The sequence below is a fragment of the Saimiri boliviensis genome, chromosome 3, assembly GCF_048565385.1.
Source record: "Saimiri boliviensis isolate mSaiBol1 chromosome 3, mSaiBol1.pri, whole genome shotgun sequence".
Lineage (NCBI taxonomy): Eukaryota > Metazoa > Chordata > Mammalia > Primates > Cebidae > Saimiri > Saimiri boliviensis.
In genome coordinates, this window is record NC_133451.1 from 143,594,965 (window position 1) to 143,610,302 (window position 15,338).

Sequence of the window (15,338 nt, forward strand, 5' to 3'; positions counted from 1 at the left end):
CCTCAGCCCCCATCACTGCGGTTAGTTTTGGAGTTGCAACTGGCACTGATTTTCTCCCTTCTCCACTATTTATTCCAACTGCCCTTTACCCTTGGCTATTACATCTGCAAGTCTTGGACGCTTACTTGATGATGTGTTCCAGACCACATTACTGCAGGGGCTGAGCCCTGAGTGATCTCTGGCCAAAGTTGCTATACAAGAGGGTCCCTTCACAGTATAAGCGGGCATGGAACTACTAAGACGCACCCAAGTCGGTCACCTGAGTTTCATACATACTCAATTCCTCAGCCTATTATATAAAAATGTTCCTACCTCCTCTTTTTTTTTTTTTTTTTTTTTTTTTTGAGACGAGTTTCGCTCTTGTTACCCAGGCTGGAGTGCAATGGCGCGATCTCGGCTCACCGCAACCTCCGCCTCCTGGGTTCAGACAATTCTCCTGCCTCAGCCTCCTGAGTAGCTGGGATTACAGACACGAGCCACCAGGCCCAGCTAATTTTTTGTATTTTTAGTAGAGACGGGGTTTCACCATGTTGACCAGGATGGTCTCGATCTCTCGACCTCGTGATCCACCTGCCTCGGCCTCCCAAAGTGCTAGGATTACAGGCTTGAGCCACCACGCCCGGCCCCTACCTCCTCTTGCTGATCAAGATCAATTACTCCTGCCAGTATGGTCACTTCTCTTCTAACTTGCTGTTCTCTGGACACAAAGAGCCCAAGATGCCCTGGAAGGCTGCCTTAACTTTATGGTCAATGGAACTCTGGCTTTTCTCCCTGGCTAGAATGCACCCACTTTGAGGACCACAAGCTCTAACCCTACAGCCACCACCGTTGTGCAGCCAGTAAGTGAAATGACCCCTGTGAGTTATTGGAATGGATGAGAAGATGGTAGAAAGGAAGGTACTCCTGCCCATTGGTTCCTGGGTCCATGCATTCTTCTCATTGGAGACACAGCTCCATACCTGAGGACAGACCTCCACAAGTCTCTGGGTCAGTGCATATGCTGCATCCTGGAGGGGGATAACCACTCTTACAGAATATTGTGTCTGCTGGTGCTGAAGTTGGGCCATTAGAAGGTTATTCCAGGCCAGGTGTGGTGGCTGATGCTTGTAATCCCAGCACTTTCGGAGGCCGAGGTGGGCTGATCACCTGAGGTAGGAAGTTCGAGACCAGCCTGACCAACATGGAGAAACCCCATCTTTATTAAAAATACAAAAAAAGCTGGGTGTAGTGGCACATACCTGTAATCCCAGTTACTTGGGAGGCTGAGGCAAGAGAATCACTTGAACCCAGGAGGCAGAGGAGAGGTTGCCGTGAGCTGAGATTGCACTTCAGCCTGGGCAACAAGAGTGAAAGTCTGTCTCAAAAAAAGGAAAAAGAAAAAAAGAAGGTTATATCAGGGCTCTCTGAGGCTGGCTGCTTCTGGACAATGCGGTTTGCGGTACAAGTTGGGCCTATGGTTATAGGCTTCCTTTAGTGTAAAGTGGGTCTCCTGTTAGAGGTTATATTATATGGAATTCCATGCTTGTGAATCAGAAATTCCATAAACTCCCAAATAGGAAGCTTAGCAGGCTGAGGTTCTGAAGGCAAGAAATGCAAACTTTTACCAGTATAGCTACCTATTCTAATGAGAATCACTGGCCCTCCAATGATGAAATGGACTCAGTGTAGTCAACTTGCCACCAAGTGGCAATTTGGTTTCCTCAAGAGATGGCACCATATTGCAGGATAAGCATTGGCATCTATTGTTGGAAGACAGGACATTTGGAGGCAGCCATAGCTAGATCATGGGAGTTCATGCTGTGGGACCCACCTCTGCTTCCACGGCAGCTTCATTCATGTGCAGGTCATGCTAATTCTGGGGTAGCCAGTGCAAAGGCCGGATAACATTGGCTGCCCAAATCATTTTTGTCTGCTTCCTTATTCAATGCCTCTTCCTTGGAAAATGCTTTCTGGTAGAGTCATCACTTTCTTCATGTTTCCAAGAACCACCCAGCCATAAATTTGCCTATCTCCTAAGATCCTCAGCAGGGTGTTAAATCCAATGTCCCAACATGGTGTCCCAAGACTGTGAAGTCTTGCTTTTCCATTCTTATGTTCTGGCCTCTTTGATCAAACACCCTCAACATCAAATCCCAGGAGTACTTCCCTTGGCTTCTGCCAGTCCATAGTGGCTAATTCTTCCAGGCTTTTTGGGATGTAATCTTTTTCTTCCCTTATCAGGCATAGCATGTCCTCAGAAGTGGTGTGCTTGGGTTTAACCCTGTGTATCCATCTGGCACCGGGAGAAGAGGCAGGAAACTGAGGAGACACTTGTACTGAAGAAAAGAGGCCTCTGCAGGGTCCTCCTTCCCAGGCAAAGCTCTAAACTTGTCGGGGGTGGGGCACTTCTGCAGCCTCTAACTGCTTGGGAGTTTGCACAGTCACAGTGTTCAGGGTTCCTTCACCCAGATGTCTTTATTCCATGTTTTAGGGTCCCAGCTTTTCTCAACTAGGGCCTGGACCTTCGCATAGTAGACCTGCCTTGCCTGACCATTCATTACCTTTGTAGTTCTGCAACTCTATGAAGTGTCGACTTTACACTTCAGCTATATCCACTTTGCACTGCTGAAGATAAGAGATGCTTTGAAAGCTATCAAAAAGAATCTTTGTCTTTCATACTTATTTTTTAAACTCAGGTTTATTAAGATAAAATCTACATATAGTAAAAATTTAGATGTATCATTTGATCAGTTTTTGAAAAATGTATCTATTAGTGTAACAACCACCACAGTTGAGATATGGAACATAAGCATCACCCCAAAAATTCCCTCATGTTGCCCCTTTGTAATTAATCTTGCCAAACCTAGCCCCTGGCAACCACTGATCTGATTTCTGTCCCTGTGACTTTTTAAAAGTATTACATAAATGAAATTATTCATGAGGTCTTTTGCACCTGGCTCTTTTCATTTTAACACATTTCAGATTCACTCACGTTGCTGCATGCATCAGTAGTTCATTCCTTTTTGTTTTTGATAGTGTTTCATTGTATAAATGCATCACAATTTGTTTATTCCCCATTAGGTGGACATTTGGGTTGTTCCAGTTTGGGGTAATTAGGAATACAGCTTTCATAAACGTTCACATTCAGGTCTTTGTGTAAAGCTATGCTTTCATTTATCCTGAGTAAATAGCCAGGAATGGGATTGTTGGGTTACATGATAATGTGTGTGTTTCCGTTAATTTAAAAATACTGCCGAACTGTTTGACAAAATGGCCGTACCATTTTGCACTCCCACAAGCGATCTGTGAGAGTTACATTGTTACACATTTTTGTCAGGACTTTGTGCTATCTGTAGTTTTAATTTTAGCCATCAAAACTATAATAAACATATGATGATGTTCTATTCTGATTTCATGATTTTCTAATAATTCATGATTTGGCCATCTTTCCATGTGCCTGTTTGCCATTCATATCTCTTGTTCAGGAGATATTCAAGTCTCCTCCCAATATTTGCCATCTGTCAGGTCTTTTCCCCATTTTTTAAAATGGCTTTTCTTTTTTTTTTTTTTTTTTTGAGACAAGAGTCTCACTCCGTCACCAGCAGCCAGTGACGTGACCTCGGCTCACTGCAACCTCCGCCTCCTGGGTTCAAGCAATTCTCCTGCCTCAGCCTCCCGAGTAGCTGGGACTATAGGCGCATGCCACCACGCCCAGCTAATTTTTTTTTTGTATTTTAAGTAGAGATGGGGTTTCACCATGTTGGCCAGGATGTTCTTAATCTCTTGACCTCGTGATCTGCCCGCCTCGGCCTCCCAAATTGCTGGGATTACTGTGCCCAGCCAGCTTTTTGCTTTTCACACATAGTTGTTAGTGTTCATTTGTCATAATCCCTTTGCAGGGCATAAAGCAAATTATTAAAATTCCATCAAGTACATTGCCCTTGTACACACTGTTCCCCTAATAATTTTTGAAGGCCCGCTTTCCCAAATCACCACCAATGAAAGTTTAGCAGTTAGGCCACCATCTTGTGCCAAAGATTATCCATGCCCCACATTCCATTCTAGAGGAGCTCTTCCTTGCTAGCCAGAAAGTGAGTGATCCAGTCCCCAAACTCCTTGGACTACCTGCCTTTTTGGATTAATCATGGATCCAGATGTATCGGTTCAGTCCTCTGGGAAGCAGATGATGAGATGGAATTAGAAGGGGAAAAGATTTATTGGGCAAAATACCTGTGAAAGGTAAAGGGATGAGGGAGCAGAAGTAGGCAGCACAAATCTTCAGACCATGATGTAGCTCTGACATCTGTGAAAGGAAATGAGGAAGGAAGGAGGGTTGGGTAAGAAGAGGCTCCAAACTGAAGTACAGTCTGAGAAAATCGGCCAGTACAAGGGGGAATCTCAGAGTAAATACTGATCATTAGAAGAGTCCCATGTTGGGCAAATATGATGTGCTCTAGTACCCCTACCTGTTCAATTATTGGCTGGGAACAGCCAATGGAGAGCGTAACCTCAGTGTGCACCCTATGGCAAATCCCAAAGGTACTGCAGCTGGAGACTGAAGGCTGCTGAACTCATGGCACATTTACTTTAGAAGGTACATTTAGATGGCTCAGCTCCATGGCTGCCGCAACTCCACTGATGGATTAAATACGTAGTGATGGTGGGGTTCAGGGTTGAGAGAGAAGGAGATTCATTGGATGGAGATCAAAGAGGGCCATTGGGGAGAGTTTAGCAATGTCCAGCAAGAATGTGATTAGACTCTACTCCAGGTGTTACACGATGTAAGCCTTCCCTTCCATCTCCCCACTGAGTCCCCTGTCGTTCCAACATTGCTCTGTCAGGAGGTAACAGAAAGATCAGTTCTGCTTCAGGCTTGAAGGAGGAAAACCTTACAGTTTTACATGAGAATAACTTTGACCCCATTTTACAGTTTAAAAAAACCACAAAAGTACCAAACCCTTAAAATCATGTCTTTAAATAAAACAGTATTCTAGTCTTTTCCATGTCTGACTCATCCTTCACCCAGCTACCAAATATATCTTCCTAAAATATTTCTCTGCACACATCTCTTGAATAACCTGCTAACAGGGCTTAAAGCCCCCATCTAACTCTTCAAACTTTTCTACTATTCTTCCATACAACCGTCTGCTCCCAGTCTCCTTTTTAGAAACACAATCACGTGTTTCCTCCGCCCTGCCTTTGCTTACAGCATCAGTCTTTCACCGAAGGACCACTACCCAGAGCCAGCCAACAGACATGGTATGTTTGGCTCACACAGTGTTTTGATTTTTACAAATTGTTGTCAACATTTAAACATCACCAATTTCACAACAAAATTTACATTTCTCACTTTTTTTGAGAAATTGGAGGACCTGGTAAGACTGGGCCCTCTCCTGGCACCATTCATTGTTGGGCACAGGAGACCTTTGCAAATGGAACGTGGGCTCCACACAACCACCCCAGGCTGACTCATGTGATGCATGGCCGTAGTAAGCATTTAAATTTCTTCTTTTTTCTTTGTTTGGAGACAGGGTCTCACTCTGTTGCCCAGGCTGGAGTGCAGTGGTGCAATTATAGCTCACTACAGCCTCAAACTCCTGGGCTCAAGCTATCATCCCCCTCTGCCTTCTAAGGAGCTGGGCCGATAAGTATGAGCCACCCTGCCCTGCAGCACTAGTAAGCTTTTGAGTTTGCAACCCCAGCTCTCATTGTGTCCCTGCCTAGAATACACTTCCTGTTTCTCTCCTCCCCTTTCCAGGGCCTCCTTCTTTCCTAACCTGGTTCCCTACTTGTCCATTATTGTTCCTCCCTCCGAAAGCACTCATTATTTACATGGCTCCTCTTGCACTTGAGGCTCCTCAGGATCCGTTTGTCTGTGTCCTGATTTCTCAAAGTCCTTGAGGATGGCCCCAGTGTCAAGCACCTAGTGCCCCACACCTAGTAGGAGAACAATAAAGGTGTGTTGTAGTGCTGCCTTTGACACCCATGTACACTGTGCTTTTAGAAGTTGCTATAAATGCAACCTGAAACAGCGTGACCAGAAAAGGAGGGCTTCTTGGCTGGTGAGCTAGAAATGCGAGGAAGTAGCTGGGGACAACCAGAACCAGAAACTTGAATGCTGTCAGTTCTTGATTTCTCTCCCACTCTCAAGTTTGTTCTTTATTTCTTCCACAGATTTCTGGGTCTGAGTCATTGTTGCCTACTATCTCCTGCAGACAGGATTTTTCACACAGAAGACATACCTGCTGACAGCTCTGGGGTTGCATTCACAAAGCTCCCTTCCTTTATTCAATTCAAAAACTTTCAAGATAGGACTCAGCCTGGCTTGGTAGAATCATATGCCAACTCCTATCTAGAGGAGATGGTATATTGCCATGGATAAACCCAAATGCAACAGGAGAAAATCCATAAAATAAAGGGAATGCACTTCCTAGAAGAAAAGAGAGGCCGGGCATGTTGGCTCACACTGTAATCCCACCTCTTTGGGAGGCTTAGGAGGACTGATTATTTGAGCCCAGGAGTTCAAGACCAGCCTGGGCAACAGAGGGAGATACTATCTCTACCAAATAATAATAATAATAATAATAATAATAATTTAAAAATTCTCTGGGTGTGATAATGCATACCTATGTTTCCGGATAGAGGGCTGAAGGAGAAGGATCACTTAAGCCTGGGAGGTTAAGACTGCAGTGAGCTATGATGATGCCACTGAGCTCCAGCCTGGGTGACAGAGCAAGGCCCTGTGAGAGAAGAAAGAAAGAAAGAACAAGAAAGAAAGAGAGAAAGAAAGAGAAAGAAAGAAAGAAACAAAGAAAAAAAGAAAGAGAAAGAGAGAAAGGGGGGAGGGAGGGAGGGAGGGAAGGGAAGGAAGGAGAGGGAAAGAAATGAGGGAGAGAGGAAGAAAGGAGAAATAAAAGTAGAACACATTAGTGGTTGTTCACAGAGTTATAGCACATTGAAAATAATATTGCCTTGTTTTTTCTGTATGAGCAATTTATACCACTTATGTATCAGATATATTAAGTATGATTCATGACTTTATTTTTTATTGTGGTTTGGAGAGCTTTTCTTTCTATTTATTTCTGATTTTATTTTAATTTTAGCAAAGAAATTCATGTGCTTGGCTTACAAAAGTCAATCACTATGTCTTTTAATTTAAAAGAGAAAAAAAGGCCCCTCTCAATCCTGATTTCTGTCCCAGAGGGAACATTTCAAATCTTTCAGCCATCACTTCTGTATTTACATTTATATTCTTAAATAACACTATTGCATTGCTATGTCTTCATCTTTAAGCTTTTAGACATAATGTGTTAGCTTCCTAATCTGGAAGTGGAGTCTCCAGCTTTCTTCCTACTCCCTCCCCCTTGTACACCATGCAGATGATTCCCAACGTATGATGGTTTGACTTTAAATCGTTCTGCTTTACGATGTTGTGAAAGCAATCCACATTTCAGTAGAAACCACCCTTCGAGTACCCATACAATCATTTTGTTTTTCACATTCAGCATAATAGTCAATAGATTACATGAGAAATTCATCACTTTATTATAAAATAGGCTTTGTGCTAGGTAATTTTCCCAACTGTAGGCTAATGTAGGTGTTCTGAGCATGTTTAAGGTAGGCCAGGCTAGAATAAGCTATGATGCCTTCTAGGTTAGGTGTAGTAAATGCATTTTTGACTTACAATATTTTCTACTTACAATGGTTTTATTGGGATGTAACCCTATCATAAATCAAGGAGCATCTGTATTCCTTACATGGTCCCAATACAGTTATTATGAAATTGTGGTTGAAGTCATTTTTATGGCCATGAAAATATTGTTAAGTTGGGGCATGTAGAACACTATGATCATATTTTATATTTTCCTGTCTAATTGTTTTGTTTCCTACAGAAAATCGCCACCCCACTGCTTTTCTATGTGACTCTAATGTGCCAGCCCCAAACTCTATACAATTGTTATCAGTCTCCTTAATATAATCAAATGCATCAGGCAATCTCTCTGTGTCATTCTTTTCCCTTGACTACCTTCCTCCTGGCACCTGCTGTCCTCCTGCTAGGTTGGCTGCACAGCTCTGGCCCCAGGACTTCCTGTCACCATCACTCTGGGAATTCCCCTTGCCTCTCTTCCGTGTTGGATGCCCCGTTTCCTCTTTCTTGGGTTATTGTGTCATGTTGGTCGAGCACATCCTCCAGGATCTTCCTGAAAAAGAAATTTAAAGGAAATTTGCAGAGACGTTGCATGCTATAAAATGCAATTTCTACCCTCAAATTTGATTGATAATCTAAATATGAAGAGAATTATAGATTGGAAATATTTTCCATAAAAAATTTTTTAAAGGCACTGCTATTTTATTTCCTTACTTGAAGTTTAAGAAAAGACCTCAGGGAAGTAAAGGAACAGGATGCTGAGGGAAGAGCACTCCAGATCATGGATGTCCGGTACAAAGAGCCTGGGGTGGGGCAACAGCAAGCCTGGCATTGTGGAGGAACAGATGTCCTGGGGAAGCTGGAGCAGGGTTTGTGAGGGGAGGAGAGGTAAGATGTGGATTGCAAGAGGTAGTCTGTGGCCAGATCATGTCAGGATTTGGAGGCTTTTATAAGCATCTGGCTTTTATCCTGAATAAGCTAGGGAGGCAATGAAGAGTTTTGAGCAGAGAAGTGTCACGATCTAAATTATATGTTTAAAGCATCAGACTGGCTGCTGTGTTGAGAATAAACTAGTGGGCTAAGGCAGCAGGAGGGAGACCAGTTATGAGGTGATTGCAGTAAGTCAAGCAAGTGATAATGGCTTGTACCCAGCTAGTGGGATTCCAGTTAGTGAGGTTGAAAGTGTTGAAAAATGTTCAGTTTCTGCTTATTTTTTGAACGTGGAACCAACAGGATATGCCAATGATTGTATAGCATATGATGATGATGTAGGATAAAGGAAGAGAGAGGCGTTAAATATGACACCAGTGTTTTCATCCTAAACAAATGGAAGGAAGGAGTTGCTGAAATGGAGACGTCTCTGGAAAGAGCAGAAGCAGTTTCAAACATTGCAGTTTGAGATACCTATTAGAGCTCTGCATGGAGATCCCAAACAGGTAGCTGGATATGGGAGTCTGGGGTTAAGGAGAGCGGTATTGGCTAGATGTATAAGCTTTGAAGTAATACGCCTATAAACTCAACGAAACAGTGAGATGGCAGAGGAGGTAGTGAACATAGAAAAAGAAAAGGTCTGAGGGTTGAGATCTGAGATGTACCCATATATTAAAGATCAGGGATCAGAGGAAAATCCATGAAGGAGACTGAGAAAGAGTAGTCAGGGAGGTAGAAAGCAAGCCAGGAGACCTTCTAAAGAAGAAGGGCATGATCAACTGCCAACTGGTTAAGTAAGATAAGGACTGAGATTTAACAACATGGTGGTCATCAGTGATTTTGACTAGCTCTACTTGTGAGAGTGAAAATATGACTGAAATGAGTTCAAAGGGAAGTGGCAGAGTGGTCTTAGAGATGGTGAATCTCTCATCAATCCTTTAAATTTTGTCCTGAAGTGGAGTAGAGATATGACACAAGGAAAACATATTCATTTTTCCAATGGAAGATGTTATGGCACATTTGCTTGCTGATGAGAACGTTGCAAGAGAGGAGGGATAAAAGAGGGGGAAAGAAGAGACAGTTACAATTACTAAAACTTTCATGGAAGGGGAAGGAACTAAGACTATAAGTAAAGGGATTGTCTTAGCTCAGGGGATGGAACATGTGTGTACTGTAGCAGGTGGGGTACACTAACAGATGCAAGTGAATGTGGCAGTGGGAAGGAGCAGGGGCATTTTCAGGCTGTTTTCATTTTCTTAGTAAATTTGGAGGTAAGGGCATGAACTTGAAATGAGGGAGGGAAAGGAGATATTATAGGAAAAGATACAAAATAGTCATTTAGGAGGGTGGGAGAGGAACTAAACAAGGAGAATGGGGCAGTAAATACACCAGGAAGTTGTAGTAGGATTGCTGGGTAGCACAACAGTCTGGCTGGAAGTGAGTGACAATGAGTTTATCAGGACCGCCTGATATGGACGCAGATTTTCTCCAGCCATGTTAAGCTGCATGCAAGTGCAAACATCATGTGTGAGGAATTGAATTAAACAAGGATTGGGTTCTTTTCAAGAAAATGCAGTGAAAGGAGAGAAGGGCAAGAAAGTTGAGAGCATATGCAAGGGAATTTATGCTGACGGACTGTAGAATCTACACAGAGTGAGGACGTGAGGTGAGTATGGGACACTGAAAAGCTGGTGGCATCAGAGTAACGAATTTTCAGTCTCAAAGGAGCAGAAATATTTTAAGAGTTGGGATGCTAGTGGGAATAAACTATTAGGTTGGTGAAAAAGTAATTGCAGTTTTTGCCATTACTTTTGCACCAACCTAAGAGGAAAAATAGGTGGTTATGGTCAGAAAGTGGAAAGCATGACATTGAGATTATCAAGTTAATGTCAGTGCAGTCATTGGTAATGATAAGGTCTAGGATCTGAGCAACAGGAAGAAGTTGGCTGAAGAAAGGATGGAAATCAAATAATTGAAGGAAAGGAAGTCAAGGCACTGAGAGCACGTTCAGCTGGCGGAATTCCATGACAGCATCTACGAGGGCATATTGGAGAGAGTGATGATAACCTTGAGGTTTTCACTTGAACTGTTCTCATGAGGCTATGAATCTGGAGTATCATATCCTTCTGTTCTAGGGAAGTTTTTGAATTATTTCTTTTATAATTTCCCCCCTCTGTTTTCTGCATTTTCTCTTTCTTAATGTCCTATTAGTAAGTGATAGGTCTCCAAGTTCAACTTGCTAATTTAGTTGGCTCTTTTATTTTTCCTTCTCTTTGGCCTTTTGCTTAGTTTCTTGAAGACTTATCTTCCAGCCCTTTTATTGAATCTATTATTTCTGTTACCCTATTTTCATTTACCAAAAATGATTTCTTATGCTCTAAATATTCCTTTTTTTCATGTAACCACCCATTCTTATTTTGTGGATGTAACATTTTATCTTATTTTTTAAGGTCATTAATAATGTGTCTGTTTAAGTGTTCTTTTCACCGCGCTGTCTTTGTTACTCCAAATTGCTTTCGTTAATTTGTTCCTTTACTTTTATCTTAAATAGTTTATGTTAGAGACTTCCCTCACACATCTGGTGATACTTGATTGTTGATACTTAAGAGTGAGGCACTTAAAAAGCAAATGGGAAGCTTTGTGTGTATTTACAGTGTCTGTCAATTACTACTGTTTACTGTAGAGCAATCAGTCAGGCACCTGGCCATTTCATTGAGAGACTTCAAAAAGTCAATATATAAGTCCTTTCTTCAATCAGTTGGTTTTGTCAGAGGGGAATCTTCCAATTCCCAGGCTGGGAAACATAAATCTAGTTGCCAGTGCCCTAACATGCAAGAGAGGGCAACAGGGTCGGAGTCTCACTAACTGGTATATGGCATGTAGACTTGATCTCAATAATCCCTTTTCAGCCTTACTCCTGTCCTCTACAAAACATGGTATCATTGAGTCTGAAAACCCCTGGCTCTATTTCCCTAGAAATTAAACCAGTTGCCTGCTGGGCTGGTTGGCGTACAGAAGAGGAGAAGGATTCTGAGGGGTCATCTCCAGTCCCACCCTTTTTTTCAGCCCCATGTTGCATCCCTTTCTACAGAAGTAACAATGATTTCCACTTTCTGAGCCTTTCCAGGGTTGTACAGTAGGTATTCATTTGCTTTTTGATATTTTCCACAGCAAAGCAAACTTTCTTGCTGCTCTGTTAACTTCGTTAGCACTCACCCATCTGCCTTCTGTCTTCCAACATTTTGTTGCTAGCTCTTGTCTGCTGTTGCCTCTTCTGTTCTCTTTATCCTTCCAGGTTTTATAAGATTGTTTTTATTCCTTTTCAGTCATTTCAGAGAGGATTCAGGATGAAGTTGTGATAAACGCATGTGTTCAGTCCACAGTGTTTAACAAGGATTGCCTCCTGATTTTTTTCATGTGAATTACTGACGAGTAGGTAGAAGACTATCTTAATGCCTTTCCTCATGTCCCGTTGACTCCGAGTTGACCTGCAGCTGCAGTGAACATTTCCTAAGCATGCTGACAGCTTGCCCTGTCAAGCACCTGCCTCATTCTGCTTCTCTGACTGAGGATTTCCTCCAGTACAAGAGCTTGCCTGATAACTCACAAGGTATCCTGGAATTGCTGGGGACTGAAAACCCCTTAACCAATGCAGAATGAGGATCAGTGCATTAATATGCAACTGTCTCATACCTTGGTGGGACTATTATAAGGCATTCTGCTTGATTCCTCAGAGATCCCAAATGGGATTGAGCCCAAGTTGCCCACAGTAAAAACCCATTCACCAATTCAAGTTTCTTTTTCACCTCTCTCACTTTCCAAACTCACTCACTTATTCTACCTGGGATCCTCTCCAAGATAAACTCCTGTATCCAAAGCTTTGTCTCAAGGTCTGATTTTGGAGGAATTCAAACTAAGATAATGGGTACTGGAAGCGACCATAGAAAGTATATTCTCAGTGGTATGGAGGCAACAAAACCCCATTAATGGTGGTCAGTAAGATGGTGACAAACCCTGGCACTTTGAAGAATTTCATTACCCACTCTTGACCCCTGGTGTATTTGGTTGAGGGAAAAGTGAGAGGAGAAGCTTAGCTTATGCAATAATGCTAACTCCTGAAAGATACAGGGTTGTGATCATCACAGGAATTGAAGAATTGTCTTGTTCTTATTAACTGCCCTAGAAGAACTGGGGGGAAAAAAGGTAGGTTTACATCATCCAACTGTCCATTCAGAGCATAGTAATGAAAGCCAAAAGGTTTCCTTGGAAGGATCTAAAGAGATCCTCATTACCTGCAAGCAAAGGGCACGGCTGTTCTAAGAAATGACACTCAGGGGTTCATTGGAAGAGTAATAGAACTGCAGAACAGATTGAAGGCACAGTCCAGGCAGGCCTCTCATGCAAAAAGCCCTAGAGGAAGGAAATGGTCATTAAAAACTGCTGGGATGCAGGCAGGCATCTGGATAGATGTGCTAGGTGACCCTGAACCCCTAGATTCCCTGAACCATCCAGGCTAGCCGAAATAGCCTGCACCCAGTTACTTGAAGAGAACAGCTTCCCATTGCCTGGACACTCTACACAGTCCTCTGAAGCAGACACCTCCAAGATCGCTTGAAGGTCTGCTACTGCCTGCCCTCATTGCCTCTATTCCAAAAACTAGGCACAAGTCTCAGCATAGCCTGAACAGGGTAGCACAATTCTTGCTGTGAGACGTGTGACAGATTGTATTTTCTAAAGAAGGCTGCAACAGTATCTCTCATCCCAAATGCTCTTCTACCATGCAAACTTGTCATTCCTCTACCAAGAGATGAAATCTAATTTCAACCCCCTTGAATCTAAACTGGACTTTACTTGCTTTGACCAATAATGTACAGAAGTGATGCCGTGTGATTCTCACGGCTGAGTCATAAAAAGTGATGCAGCGTCTGCCTTGTTCCTGGGGACATTTGCTTCTGTGAGACTGAGCTTCTGTGTAAGACCACCTACCCTGAGGCTGCCATGCTGGAAGAAAGCAAAGCCACATAAAGAGCATGTAAGCTGGTTGTTTTAACAAGATCTTTCATACTAATAGTGAATGTGCACTTAACATCTTTCTCGGTAAATGCAAACTACTTTTGCAATAGTCTCAAGCTAAGTGTCAAAGACTGTTGTACTTGTTGAATGCATTCTCTTTATCATTCACTACCTGGTCCTAGGAATTTGTTAAATGCTCCTCATTTCCGTTATGATACAGTCTGCAGTGAGCTTGATCACCTTGGCATTCTATAGGACATCATCCTGGTCCATTATATTAATGACAGAATAATAATCGGACTTGGTTTTTAGGAAGAAGCAAGTATACTGGTTTTACATACTTCATGCTGAAGGATGAGAGATAAGCCCCACAAAGTTTTGGAAGTCTGCCACATCAGGGAATATTTTAGAGGCCCAGAGATCTAGGGATATGTTGAGACATCCTATCCAAAAGAATACTTTGCATTTCCTGCCACTTGGTGAACTGCTTTGAATTCTTGAGAGAGAGAAAAAAATTACCCATGAGAATAATGCTCTGATCCATTGTATCAGAAGACGATTGGCTTTGAGGGGGTCTGAGAGAGTATCCAAATACCCTTTTAAAGACTTAAAAAGGCATCAGCTTAGGAATTGCACCTTGCACGGCTGGGTCATTGTCCTTGAGAATGTTTGTTGATCCAGTGATCACTATACGCAATCACCGTGCTGTTTTCCCAGCATTTGGAAGACGCAGGAATGGTAATTAAAGGATACAAATAGGACTGATGTAAACACACTCTCTTTGACCCATTAGTGGAAATTATGTTTTTAATTCTTATAGCTGTAGGCTTTTCCTGATTAGAAGCCTTCGTCTCAGGTGTGTGTACACAGGGAGACAGTAAGTATCCCGCTGCATCAGTACAGTGCCACCTGAGGATTTGGGCATCTCCATACTGACAGATCGGCAGGCAAAAATGGGAGTACTGTACTGTCAGGAATGACTGACCGATTATCTTGAGGAGCTGGAGTTGCTGCTACATAATGGGCCCAGAGAGGAAGATGTCTAGAACTTGAGGGATTTACTCGGGCTCCTCTTAGTGCTTCTCTGTCTGGTGGTTAATAGCAGAAAAGCAATTGAAGCAACCATGTCCTGACAAGGGCAAGATAATTGAGGCTCAGCCACTCAGAGACGAAGGTCTGGTCATTCAGTGAGCAAGCAACAATGACTAGTGGAAGTGCTAGCCGAGGATTCAGGAAATCTAGAAGAGGTGGAAGAGGAGATAGATAAGTAGAGATTATAGACTTGGGACCAGATGCAGCAGTGAAGACTGTGACTTGTTTCATATATTCTTCTATTTTCAGTCATTTTGGGAGATTGCAGCCAGTTACAACTCTGAAATGTCAGGAACAGAGCAAACTCAGGATGGGCATGAGAGGATCTGCTGAGAGCAAGAAATGAACATGACAGTCACTACTGAGACCCTGCCCATGGCCTCCGGCTAACTTGTGAGCTCCACTGCAGCTTGCAAACATGTCTATACACACTGACATCTTCCTACCATGAATCCCATACTCTCTCCTTCTCAGTCCACAGTGCGAGTGGCCTGCAAGTCCTCAGGGCATAGAGCCTACAAGGTCAATCTTTAATCGATGAGGTTCAAGATTTAGAAGAGTGAATTCCTTCTGAGACACATTCTATCTGGTTTCTCAGAGGCTCCCCAGAGAAAGTGAGCCCCAGTTGCTTAGGAAAATGGAATGTACTCAATCAGACACCCCTTTTTTTACTTTT

At 42.8% G+C, this 15,338-nt stretch overlaps 1 long non-coding RNA gene across 1 annotated transcript; it reads left to right on the forward strand.

Annotated features, from left to right (window-relative positions):
• The first annotated feature begins 8,844 nt into the window (after nucleotides 1-8,844).
• On the forward strand, nucleotides 8,845-13,673 carry LOC141583932 (uncharacterized). The gene is made up of 3 exons (XR_012516763.1): nucleotides 8,845-9,063; nucleotides 11,624-11,693; nucleotides 11,884-13,673. It is a non-coding gene; the product is annotated as an uncharacterized LOC141583932 (long non-coding RNA).
• The last annotated feature ends 1,665 nt before the right edge of the window (nucleotides 13,674-15,338 follow it).